This window comes from Oncorhynchus nerka, linkage group LG7 (assembly GCF_034236695.1).
Source record: "Oncorhynchus nerka isolate Pitt River linkage group LG7, Oner_Uvic_2.0, whole genome shotgun sequence".
NCBI lineage: Eukaryota > Metazoa > Chordata > Actinopteri > Salmoniformes > Salmonidae > Oncorhynchus > Oncorhynchus nerka.
The window spans coordinates 84,090,991-84,105,126 of record NC_088402.1 but is presented as its reverse complement, the minus strand read 5'-3'; positions in this window follow the sequence as shown (position 1 = coordinate 84,105,126).

The window sequence follows — 14,136 nt, the reverse complement described above, 5'->3', positions numbered from 1 at the left end:
ATTAGAACTAGTGGATATATGGAGGCTGAAAAATCCTGACCTAGTGAGATATACATGGAGGAGGCTTAAACAAGCTAGCTGTCTTGGTAACTTCCTGGTGTCATTCTTGCTGGCATCAAAAGTTTAAAAAGTATTAATAGGAGACAGAATGTGATTGGACCATCTAATTGACCTCCGTATCACTCTTACAGAATTTCCACGTAGATGGGGATATTGGAAATTTAATCAAAGCCTAATGGATGACATTTTGTTTTTAACTAAGCCAAAATAATTCATAATTTACTTTTTTCTGCACAACATACCCTACTGTTAAAAAGTTTGGGGTCACTTAGAACTGTCCTTGTTTTTGAAAGAAAGGCAAAACATTTTGTCCATTAAAATAATATAAAATTGATCAGAAATAAAGTGTAGACATTGTTAATGTTGTAAATGACTATCGTAGCTGGAAACGGCAGATTTTTTTATGGAATATCTACATAGGCGTACATTGTCCCAATATCAGCAACCATCTCCTGTGTTCCAATGTCAAGAAAGCATTGCATGCGCTTCAATGGGGCAGAAGTCTGTGTTGTGATTCTGAATGGCCAGATGGCTACAACATTATCAACCAGGCAAGGTTTTATGTTTCGCAGGGTTGACGGTTCCTGTCATGCAGGTGCAAGACCTATTAGTGTAGCAAACAGGTTGGTTGTTGGTTTGGTGCGTGTTATGTAATATTATCGATTGCTTTTGTGTGGAAAGTGTTCAGTATAAGACACCACATCACATCCACCACCATGCCAGAAGGGGAGGCATGCCAGAGGAAGGGGAAGACCAAGGGGAAGGGGACAGGCCAAGGGGAAGGGGAGGCATGCCAGAGGAAGGGGAAAGGCCAAGGGGAAGGGGAAGACCAAGGGGACAGGCAAGATGAGCTGACATTATTGCCCCCCATCCAGCCCATCCAGCTCATCCAGCTCATCCAGCCCATCCAGCTCATCCAGCTCATCAAGAAGGTGTCAATGGCCATGGTGGAGGAGGAGTCTAACATGTTCATAGGTCTCCAGGTGCTGTTTCCCTACCTACCTGCTGGCTGGGACAGGGATGTTTTACCTTTATTTAACTAGACAAGTCAGTTAAGAACAATTTCTTATTTTCAATGACAGCCTAGGAACAGTGGGTTAACTGCCTTGTTCAGGGGCAGAATGACAGGTTTTTAGCTTGCCAGCTCGGGGATTCGCTCTAACCACTCGGCTCCCTGCTGCCCCATGGTGCTGGACAGTGAGTGACTCCATGTTGCCTTGAACCCTGGCATGGAACCCCTCCATGTTGCCTTCTCATGTTCGAGTGAATACATCACAAGTCTATGAAATAGACTGGCTTATATAGACAATCACTGATGCTTACTCTGTTGGATCATCTATCAAATAATAATGCCAAAATCTTGGTGTGTTATCTTAGTATTTGAGGGCATAATTCATACTTCCAAAATAATTAAAGTGTCTTGACACTGAAATATCGATTCTTTAAAAGAAAAATATCTCCTGCAGAGGCCTACCCTGACGGTGAATGAGTCATTTTTCATTTCTGTTTTCTCAGAAGACACAGAGAGCATGTCTCCTGTCAGTGAGCCAGCAGAGGGCCATGGAAACAATCAAACAAATGGAATGGGAGCAACAAGCAGATTCTAATTGGATCAACTGTACCTGCTGCCTCTTTCTATTCTCAAATCACATTTTATTTGTCACATGCGCCAAATATAACAGGTGTAGTAGACCTTACCGTGAAATGCTTACTTACAAGCCCTTAACCAACAATGCAGTTCTAAGAAAAATAAGACTTAAGAAAAATGTTTACTAAATAAACTAAATTAATTAATAAAATACAAGAGCAACAATGAAATAACAATAACGAGGCTATATACAGGGGGTACCGGTACCGAGTCAAGGACCAGGAATTGAGTGAAAGCCTCTTGGTAGAGTAGTTTGTGTGCCAGTAAGATAGAGCCTGTTAGCAGTGTGGTCAACAGCTGTGGTAGTATCATATGACAGAGAGAGTGAACACTAGTGACGTCTGGACCCCTCACCAGGACTGATTCATCACAGGACAACACAACTGTTGTGCTTTTCTGTGTTTGTTCCAATCTCCCTAATCTGTTCTTGGTAAAAGGATATGGCTAGGACAGCAAAAGAACAACATGTAACTGCAAGAGGACTTCAAGTTCACCCACTTTCCAGCACAACGCTCCATTGTTACGTCTTTATTGTAACCGGCCCTGTTGTCATGACATTTCATGAAGAGCAACACTGTAGTAAAGTCGAGCTCCCAGCTGTGAGGTAGGCAGCATATACACTAGCTTGAGGTGCTTACTGGTGAAGGAATGTGGTAGTCTGTGGATCCCAGGCTGTGTCACCCCCCCTCCCTCCCCCCACAGCCCTTCATCCCTACTCAGATGATCTTCATCCTTGTCCCAGCTCTGGTGGGGCTGAAGGGAAAATCTTGGCTGCTCGCCACTCCACCGCAGTGAGTCCACATCTTCAGCATCCTGTTGTATACGTAGTATTAGCCAAAGTAGGAGGCAAGTAGCCTGATCTCTTTATGTGCTCTTGATAACAAGTCTTCCACAGCATTTTACATGTTTTATGTTTAGTCATTTAGCAGATGTTCTCATCCAGAGCGACTTACAGGAGCAACTCAGGTTAAGTGCCTTGTTAAAGGGCACATCGACAGGTTTTTCACCTAGTCAGCTTGGGGACTCAAACCAGTGACCTTTCGGTTATTGGCCCAACACTCTTAACAACTAGGTCACCTGCCACACACCACAACTTCTCCTTTCATTTCCCAGCCTGAAAGACAGATAGCAACACTAACTGAAGCCCGAGGCTAACCTGACCTTTACTGGAGAAACGGATCACAGTAAAAACAGGTGTTGGAGTAGTCCAGGGTTAGGAAGAGGTCAAGATAGCCCTTGGTCACACATTATCCAAGTCATGATCATGTAGGTACGCTAAGCCCATAAGATACAGTAGATGTGATGGATAGATGTACCCAGGGGTTGTGAAGGTCCATTCTCTCCCCAGGTTCAGGCCACAGTGGTAGACTTCCTGCCTGCAGTTGCAGGCATAGCACTGGGGTCCATGCCTAGAGGTGGGGTAGAGCTGGCCCAGGCTGCTGTAGTCTGTGCCAGCAGCATCATCACTGCATTCATGGCAGCACTGACTCTTGGTGAGTTCACCCTGAGATTGTCTTTATTGGATTGAGATGCCAAGTGTCTCAATAGTAGTATCTGTTAAGTTTTGCTCTCCCTCTCTCTCTCTCTCCCTCCCCTCTCTCTCTCTCTCTCTCTCTCTCTCTCTCTCTCCCCCTCTCTCTCTCTCTCTCTCTCCCTCTCCCTCCCTCTCTCTCTCTCTCTCTCTCTCTCTCTCTCTCTCCCACTCCCTTTCCCTCCCTCCCTCCCTCTCTCTCTCTCTCTCTCTCTCTCTCTCTCTCTCTCTCACTCCCTTTACCTCCCTCCCTCCCTCCCTCTCTCTCTCTCTCTCTCTCTCTCTCTCACTCCCTTTCCCTCCCCCCCTCCCTCCCTCCCTCTCTCTCTCTCTCTCTCTCTCCCCCTCCCTCCCCCTCTCTCTCTCTCTCTCTCTCCCCCTCCCTCCCTTTCTCTCTCTCTCTCTCTCTCTCTCTCCTCCCTCTCTCTCTCTCTCTCTCCCCCTCCCTCCCTCTCTCTCTCTCTCTCTCTCTCTCTCTCTCTCTCTCTCCCCCTCCCTCCCTTTCTCTCTCTCTCTCTCTCTCATACTCTCTCCCTCTCTCTCTCTCTCTCTTTCTCTCTCCTCCATACCTCGCTCTTTTCTCCATACCTCTCTCTCTCTCTCTACCTCACCTCCCATCTCCTTCCCCGTCTCTCTCGCTCCCTCCCTCCATAGGTCTGGTGATGATCATGGTGATCATTGGCTCCAGGAAAGTGGGCATCAACCCAGACAACGTGGGAGATCTGATCACACAGTCTCTGCTGGCTGGATTCAGTACAACACTCTAACAGTACCGAGGTACGTCTTTATTATAACAGATTAAGGGTTTAATTGAACTTTGATTAAGAAATCTGTCATTTAACAATTCATAGAGTTGGTGCAGCACATGTATCTGGGTAAATAACTATTTAAGCCAATTAAGACCTCCAGTTTGTGGTAATAATATTCAGAACCAGCAGAGGACAGCAGAAGTTACGTTCCAACTCATCTGTTGCCTGTTGTCAGCACTGACTGAACAATTAGTTACTCAATGTGTACATGCAGAAGTAAAATAGCTTCAATATCTTATGAATATCAAACATGTTTGGGAAATGTCTTGATTAATTTCAATGCAAGTTTGGCAATGCTCTTATGTCAGATGAATTGTTTTCTCTATGTGTGGGATAGTGGTATTATTGTATTTATTGGAAAACATTCTAACCTGTGTTTTCTCTGTGTACTGTAGACGTCCGGTGTCTGGTGTGTGTGTGTTCTTCCTGGCTCTGGTTCCCTGTGGGTGGTGGTGGCCCGGAAGAGCCCTCAAAACAAGAAGGTCCTCGTGTCTAGCTAGCAGCCTGTCATTGTAGCCATGTCCATCAGCAGGTAAATAGACAACTCGCCCAAAAGCCCATTTTGGCATGGGCAGCGCCATTGATGACTTTCACCATTTTACATACAAAGAACTATCTAAATATCTCTATGGGTATGACACACAGGACACCTTAGCATTCAATACATGTTCCTGATCAGTAGATGTGTTACTGGTTTATTTCATCATGACCTTGTTCAGTTTCGTGGGACAAGACTGTTAGCGACCCCAACTTTAAGGGAATGGCTGTCTTACACTCGTCATCAATGGTGGACTAATCATGGTGAAATGGTCTATCAACACACTATACAAGGATGGAAAAGGGAGAGTGAGTTATTAACTGTCCCATGGAACATGCATGACTCTCTTCCTCTGAGTGAGGGTGGGATGTGAAGAGGATGCTGGGGACAGTGGTTCCACAGTCAGAGAGACTGAGAGACTATCGTGTCTGGCTGAGAGTCAGTTAGCTGTGTTTAAATGGCACATGCTGAGGGATCCTTTCAAAATGAGCCTGTTTAAGAGCACACAGCCAGATGTTCTGAGTCACAAATGGCAGTGTCCCAGGCTGATATTGGCAGCCTGATGTAGTGCATTGGATAACCACTGGACCTCTGTGAAATATTGCTTGCAGTGAATGTTAACGTTGTTCAATCTGGTTAGAATTTCCCCTCTACTGGTTCTGTGACTATAACGCAGAACGTTGTGTTTTTACCACTGTCCCCTCGAGTGTCTGCAAGTCTGAGATACACAGCTGCATTGGGTTTTGATTAAGATGTGACAAAAAACAACTGGCAACTGTGGCAGGACCACAAAGTAGAATCTGTCAATGTGGAGTTAATACATCAATTAAGAAATTATATAACTCAAACATTTCTAAGATTTCTATCCTTATAATGTCAGAAGCAAGTGGTGAGCAACATATGTGTTTTACAGAATAGAGATGAACATCTCAAAGGAAATGATATGACTATATAATATGAGACTTGTGTAGGTGATACTCTCTCCATACATTTCTTGGTGCTTCCTCTCAGGTGTCGGAGGGAACTTGGTGCCCATCCAGGCCAGTCGGATCTCTACCTACCTGCGCTTCTGGAGCGTGATGGAGTCTTACCCTAGAAGATGAGATGGCACTGGCCCAACCCCTTCAGCACCTCCTTCATCTCAGGTAAGGCTTATCCACTCTGTCTTTCTATGGAGGGTCATGGCTGTCCGTGGGATTGCACGTAGATACTGTATGTCTTTATAAATAGGAACTCTACCCTTGGAACCACTCTTGGCATTTCTCTTCTATTTATCCTCTCTTGATTTTATCATAGGATTTGTACAGATGTACTTTTCAACCAGTGCTTAACTAACGAGAGAAAAGCTACCTGCAGTATCCATTATTTGCCTCTCTCAGTATCCATCTCTCTGCTCCAGGAGACCACACTGCCCTCACTGTCTCCTTCATCTCTCTGCTCCAGGAGACCACACTGCCCTCACTGTCTCCTCCATCTCTCTGCTCCAGGAGACCACACTGCCTCCTCCATCTCTCTGCTCCAGGAGACCACACTGCCTTCACTGCCTCCTCCATCTCTCTGCTCCAGGAGACCACACTGACTCCTCCATCTCTCTGCTCCAGTAGACCACACTGCCCTCACTGTCTCCTCCATCTCTCTGTTCCAGGAGACCACACTGACTCCTCCATCTCTCTGCTCCAGTAGACCACACTGCCCTCACTGTCTCCTCCATCTCTCTGCTCCAGTAGACCACACTGACTCCTCCATCTCTTTGCTCCAGTAGACCACACTGCCCTCACTGTCTCCTCCATCTCTCTGCTCCAGTAGACCACACTGACTCCTCCATCTCTCTGCTCCAGTAGACCACACTGCCCTCACTGTCTCCTCCATCTCTCTGCTCCATTAGACCACACTGCCCTCACTGCCTCCTTCATCTCTCTGCTCCAGTAGACCACACTGCCCTCACTGTCTCCTCCATCTCTCTGCTCCAGTAGACCACACTGCCCTCACTGTCTCCTCCATCTCTCTGCTCCAGTAGACCACACTGCCCTCACTGTCTCCTCCATCTCTCTGCTCCAGTAGACCACACTGCCCTCACTGTCTCCTTCATCTCTCTGCTCCAGTAGACCACACTGCCCTCACTGTCTCCTCCATCTTTCTGCTCCAGTAGACCACACTGCCCTCACTGTCTCCTTCATCTCTCTGCTCCAGTAGACCACACTGCCCTCACTGTCTCCTTCATCTCTCTGCTCCAGGAGACCACACTGCCCCTACATCTCTCTGCTCCAGTAGACCACACTGCCCTCACTGACTCCTCCATCTTTCTGCTCCAGGAGACCACACTGCCCTCACTGTCTCCTCCATCTCTCTGCTCCAAGAGACCACACTGCCCTCACTATCTCCTCCAACTCTCTGCTCCAGTAGACCACACTGCCCTCACTGTCTCCTCCATCTCTCTGCTCCAGTAGACCACACTGCCCTCACTGTCTCCTCCAGGTACGCCCGTCAGTCTGCTACCTGTGTACCGCCCTCCTCCAGGTACACCCGTCAGTCTGCTACCTGTGTGACACCCTCCTCCAGGTACGCCCGTCAGTCTGCTACCTGTGTACCGCCCTCCTCCAGGTACGCCCGTCAGTCTGCTACCTGTGTACCGCCCTCCTCCAGGTACGCCCGTCAGTCTGCTACCTGTGTACCGCCCTCCTCCAGGTACACCCGTCAGTCTGCTACCTGTGTGACACCCTCCTCCAGGTACGCCCGTCAGTCTGCTACCTGTGTACCGCCCTCCTCCAGGTACGCCCGTCAGTCTGCTACCTGTGTACCGCCCTCCTCCAGGCACGCCTGTCAGTCTGCTACCTGTGTACCGCCCTCCTCCAGGTACGCCCGTCAGTCTGCTACCTGTGTACCGCCCTCCTCCAGGTACGCCCGTCAGTCTGCTACCTGTGTACCGCCCTCCTCCAGGTACGCCCGTCAGTCTGCTACCTGTGTACCGCCCTCCTCCAGGTACGCCCGTCAGTCTGCTACCTGTGTACCGCCCTCCTCCAGGTACGCCCGTCAGTCTGCTACCTGTGTACCGCCCTCCTCCAGGTACGCCCGTCAGTCTGCTACCTGTGTACCGCCGTCCTCCAGGTACGCCCGTCAGTCTGCTACCTGTGTACCGCCCTCCTCCAGGTACGCCCGTCCGTCTGCTACCTGTGTACCGCCCTCCTCCAGGTACGCCCGTCAGTCTGCTACCTGTGTACCGCCCTCCTCCAGGTACGCCCGTCAGTCTGCTACCTGTGTACCGCCCTCCTCCAGGTACGCCCGTCAGTCTGCTACCTGTGTACCGCCCTCCTCCAGGTAGGCCCGTCAGTCTGCTACCTGTGTGACACCCTCCTCCAGGTAGGCCCGTCAGTCTGCTACCTGTGTACCGCCCTCCTCCAGGTACGCCCGTCAGTCTGCTACCTGTGTGACACCCTCCTCCAGGTAAGCCCGTCAGTCTGCTACCTGTGTGACACCCTCCTCCAGGTACGCCCGTCAGTCTGCTACCTGTGTGACACCCTCCTCCAGGTACGCCCGTCAGTCTGCTACCTGTGTGACACCCTCCTCCAGGTAAGCCCTGCCACCTCGGCTGCCACCTCGCCTGCCACCTTGGTCACTGGTCCACAGATGGAGTTTGGTCAAGTCTCCTACAGACTTATTAGGACTTCTCATTATAGCGTTATAGACCTATAAGTACTAAGGGGGGGATTCCGACCCGAGTTAAGAACATAAATGGAGCGTAATTCCCTTTTCATGCACTTTTCTCTCTACACATATTCTGACCTTGAACTTTAGCATGAGAGCAGCATGATATTCACCCAGCTATTCGTTTGGGGTGGAGATTGAATAAATGAAGGTGTGGTGGAGGTGTGTCTAGAGATATTCTGGCCTTGATTTAATTCCCTCATCATTCCACCACCTTTACGCGCAAGGAAACCATGAATGTCGAGAGAACCTACCGGTTCCATGTTTCTTTTTTTCTGATAGAATTTCCATACACTTTAATTATAAATCGATAAGAGCTAGTGATAAGAGTTAGGTAAATGAGTCATCCATTTCGAGAAGGGGATTGTAAATTCATTCATGGAGGGGCTGGGACTCTGAGTGGAAAGTCACAGTTATAAATGTAGGCTACAAACTGAAGGAAACAAACACTAAAGTGACAGTTATAAATGTAGGATACAAACTGAAGGAAACAAACACTAAAGTGACAGTTATAAATGTAGGCTACAAACTGAAGGAAACAAACACTAAAGTCACAGTTATAAATGTAGGATACAAACTGAAGGAAACAAACACTAAAGTCACAGTTATAAATGTAGGATACAAACTGAAGGAAACAAACACTAAAGTCACAGTTATAAATGTAGGCTACAAACTGAAGGAAACAAACACTAAAGTCACAGTTATAAATGTAGGCTACAAACTGAAGGAAACAAACACTAAAGTGACAGTTATAAATGTAGGCTACAAACTGAAGGAAACAAACACTAAAGTCACAGTTATAAATGTAGGCTACAAACTGAAGGAAACAAACACTAAAGTCACAGTTATAAATGTAAGATACAAACTGAAGGAAACAAACACTAAAGTGACAGTTATAAATGTAGGCTACAAACTGAAGGAAACAAACACTAAAGTGACAGTTATAAATGTAGGCTACAAACTGAAGGAAACAAACACTAAAGTGACAGTTATAAATGTAGGATACAAACTGAAGGAAACAAACACTAAAGTCACAGTTATAAATGTAGGATACAAACTGAAGGAAACAAACACTAAAGTCACAGTTATAAATGTAGGCTACAAACTGAAGGAAACAAACACTAAAGTGACAGTTATAAATGTAGGATACAAACTGAAGGAAACAAACACTAAAGTGACAGTTATAAATGTAGGATACAAACTGAAGGAAACAAACACTAAAGTGACAGTTATAAATGTAGGCTACAAACTGAAGGAAACAAACACTAAAGTGACAGTTATAAATGTAGGCTACAAACTGAAGGGAACAAACACTAAAGTGACAGTTATAAATGTAGGATACAAACTGAAGGAAACAAACACTAAAGTGACAGTTATAAATGTAGGATACAAACTGAAGGAAACAAACACTAAAGTCACAGTTATAAATGTAGGATACAAACTGAAGGAAACAAACACTAAAGTCACAGTTATAAATGTAGGCTACAAACTGAAGGAAACAAACACTAAAGTGACAGTTATAAATGTAGGATACAAACTGAAGGAAACAAAACACAGTTATAGGCTACAAACTGAAGGAAACAAACACTAAAGTCACAGTTATAAATGTAGGATACAAACTGAAGGAAACAAACACTAAAGTCACAGTTATAAATGTAGGATACAAACTGAAGGAAACAAACACTAAAGTCACAGTTATAAATGTAGGCTACAAACTGAAGGAAACAAACACTAAAGTCACAGTTATAAATGTAGGCTACAAACTGAAGGAAACAAACACTAAAGTGACAGTTATAAATGTAGGCTACAAACTGAAGGAAACAAAACTAAAGTGACAGTTATAAAAGGCTACAAACTGAAGGAAACAAACACTAAAGTCACAGTTATAAATGTAGGCTACAAACTGAAGGAAACAAACACTAAAGTCACAGTTATAAATGTAAGATACAAACTGAAGGAAACAAACACTAAAGTGACAGTTATAAATGTAGGATACAAACTGAAGGAAACAAACACTAAAGTCACAGTTATAAATGTAGGATACAAACTGAAGGAAACAAACACTAAAGTCACAGTTATAAATGTAGGCTACAAACTGAAGGAAACAAACACTAAAGTGACAGTTATAAATGTAGGATACAAACTGAAGGAAACAAACACTAAAGTGACAGTTATAAATGTAGGATACAAACTGAAGGAAACAAACACTAAAGTGACAGTTATAAATGTAGGCTACAAACTGAAGGAAACAAACACTAAAGTGACAGTTATAAATGTAGGCTACAAACTGAAGGGAACAAACACTAAAGTGACAGTTATAAATGTAGGATACAAACTGAAGGAAACAAACACTAAAGTGACAGTTATAAATGTAGGATACAAACTGAAGGAAACAAACACTAAAGTCACAGTTATAAATGTAGGATACAAACTGAAGGAAACAAACACTAAAGTCACAGTTATAAATGTAGGCTACAAACTGAAGGAAACAAACACTAAAGTGACAGTTATAAATGTAGGCTACAAACTGAAGGAAACAAACACTAAAGTGACAGTTATAAATGTAGGATACAAACTGAAGGAAACAAACACTAAAGTGACAGTTATAAATGTAGGATACAAACTGAAGGAAACAAACACTAAAGTGACAGTTATAAATGTAGGATACAAACTGAAGGAAACAAACACTAAAGTCACAGTTATAAATGTAGGATACAAACTGAAGGAAACAAACACTAAAGTCACAGTTATAAATGTAGGCTACAAACTGAAGGAAACAAACACTAAAGTGACAGTTATAAATGTAGGATACAAACTGAAGGAAACAAACACTAAAGTGACAGTTATAAATGTAGGCTACAAACTGAAGGAAACAAACACTAAAGTGACAGTTATAAATGTAGGCTACAAACTGAAGGAAACAAACACTAAAGTGACAGTTATAAATGTAGGCTACAAACTGAAGGAAACAAACACTAAAGTGACAGTTATAAATGTAGGCTACAAACTGAAGGAAACAAACACTAAAGTGACAGTTATAAATGTAGGCTACAAACTGAAGGAAACAAACACTAAAGTCACAGTTATAAATGTAGGATACAAACTGAAGGAAACAAACACTAAAGTGACAGTTATAAATGTAGGATACAAACTGAAGGAAACAAACACTAAAGTGACAGTTATAAATGTAGGCTACAAACTGAAGGAAACAAACACTAAAGTGACAGTTATAAATGTAGGCTACAAACTGAAGGAAACAAACACTAAAGTGACAGTTATAAATGTAGGCTACAAACTGAAGGAAACAAACACTAAAGTGACAGTTATAAATGTAGGCTACAAACTGAAGGAAACAAACACTAAAGTGACAGTTATAAATGTAGGCTACAAACTGAAGGAAACAAACACTAAAGTGACAGTTATAAATGTAGGATACAAACTGAAGGAAACAAACACTAAAGTCACAGTTATAAATGTAGGCTACAAACTGAAGGAAACAAACACTAAAGTCACAGTTATAAATGTAGGATACAAACTGAAGGAAACAAACACTAAAGTGACAGTTATAAATGTAGGCTACAAACTGAAGGAAACAAACACTAAAGTCACAGTTATAAATGTAGGATACAAACTGAAGGAAACAAACACTAAAGTCACAGTTATAAATGTAGGATACAAACTGAAGGAAACAAACACTAAAGTCACAGTTATAAATGTAGGCTACAAACTGAAGGAAACAAACACTAAAGTGACAGTTATAAATGTAGGATACAAACTGAAGGAAACAAACACTAAAGTCACAGTTATAAATGTAGGATACAAACTGAAGGAAACAAACACTAAAGTGACAGTTATAAATGTAGGATACAAACTGAAGGAAACAAACACTAAAGTCACAGTTATAAATGTAGGCTACAAACTGAAGGAAACAAACACTAAAGTCACAGTTATAAATGTAGGCTACAAACTGAAGGAAACAAACACTAAAGTGACAGTTATAAATGTAGGATACAAACTGAAGGAAACAAACACTAAAGTGACAGTTATAAATGTAGGATACAAACTGAAGGAAACAAACACTAAAGTGACAGTTATAAATGTAGGATACAAACTGAAGGAAACAAACACTAAAGTGACAGTTATAAATGTAGGCTACAAACTGAAGGAAACAAACACTAAAGTCACAGTTATAAATGTAGGATACAAACTGAAGGAAACAAACACTAAAGTGACAGTTATAAATGTAGGCTACAAACTGAAGGAAACAAACACTAAAGTCACAGTTATAAATGTAGGCTACAAACTGAAGGAAACAAACACTAAAGTCACAGTTATAAATGTAGGATACAAACTGAAGGAAACAAACACTAAAGTCACAGTTATAAATGTAGGATACAAACTGAAGGAAACAAACACTAAAGTGACAGTTATAAATGTAGGCTACAAACTGAAGGAAACAAACACTAAAGTGACAGTTATAAATGTAGGCTACAAACTGAAGGAAACAAACACTAAAGTCACAGTTATAAATGTAGGATACAAACTGAAGGAAACAAACACTAAAGTCACAGTTATAAATGTAGGATACAAACTGAAGGAAACAAACACTAAAGTCACAGTTATAAATGTAGGATACAAACTGAAGGAAACAAACACTAAAGTGACAGTTATAAATGTAGGCTACAAACTGAAGGAAACAAACACTAAAGTCACAGTTATAAATGTAGGATACAAACTGAAGGAAACAAACACTAAAGTCACAGTTATAAATGTAGGATACAAACTGAAGGAAACAAACACTAAAGTCACAGTTATAAATGTAGGCTACAAACTGAAGGAAACAAACACTAAAGTCACAGTTATAAATGTAGGCTACAAACTGAAGGAAACAAACACTAAAGTGACAGTTATAAATGTAGGCTACAAACTGAAGGAAACAAACACTAAAGAAACAGTTATAAATGTAGGCTACAAACTGAAGGAAACAAACACTAAAGTCACAGTTATAAATGTAAGATACAAACTGAAGGAAACAAACACTAAAGTGACAGTTATAAATGTAGGCTACAAACTGAAGGAAACAAACACTAAAGTGACAGTTATAAATGTAGGCTACAAACTGAAGGAAACAAACACTAAAGTGACAGTTATAAATGTAGGATACAAACTGAAGGAAACAAACACTAAAGTCACAGTTATAAATGTAGGATACAAACTGAAGGAAACAAACACTAAAGTCACAGTTATAAATGTAGGCTACAAACTGAAGGAAACAAACACTAAAGTGACAGTTATAAATGTAGGATACAAACTGAAGGAAACAAACACTAAAGTGACAGTTATAAATGTAGGATACAAACTGAAGGAAACAAACACTAAAGTGACAGTTATAAATGTAGGCTACAAACTGAAGGAAACAAACACTAAAGTGACAGTTATAAATGTAGGCTACAAACTGAAGGAAACAAACACTAAAGTGACAGTTATAAATGTAGGATACAAACTGAAGGAAACAAACACTAAAGTGACAGTTATAAATGTAGGCTACAAACTGAAGGAAACAAACACTAAAGTGACAGTTATAAATGTAGGCTACAAACTGAAGGAAACAAACACTAAAGTGACAGTTATAAATGTAGGATACAAACTGAAGGAAACAAACACTAAAGTGACAGTTATAAATGTAGGATACAAACTGAAGGAAACAAACACTAAAGTCACAGTTATAAATGTAGGATACAAACTGAAGGAAACAAACACTAAAGTCACAGTTATAAATGTAGGCTACAAACTGAAGGAAACAAACACTAAAGTCACAGTTATAAATGTAGGATACAAACTGAAGGAA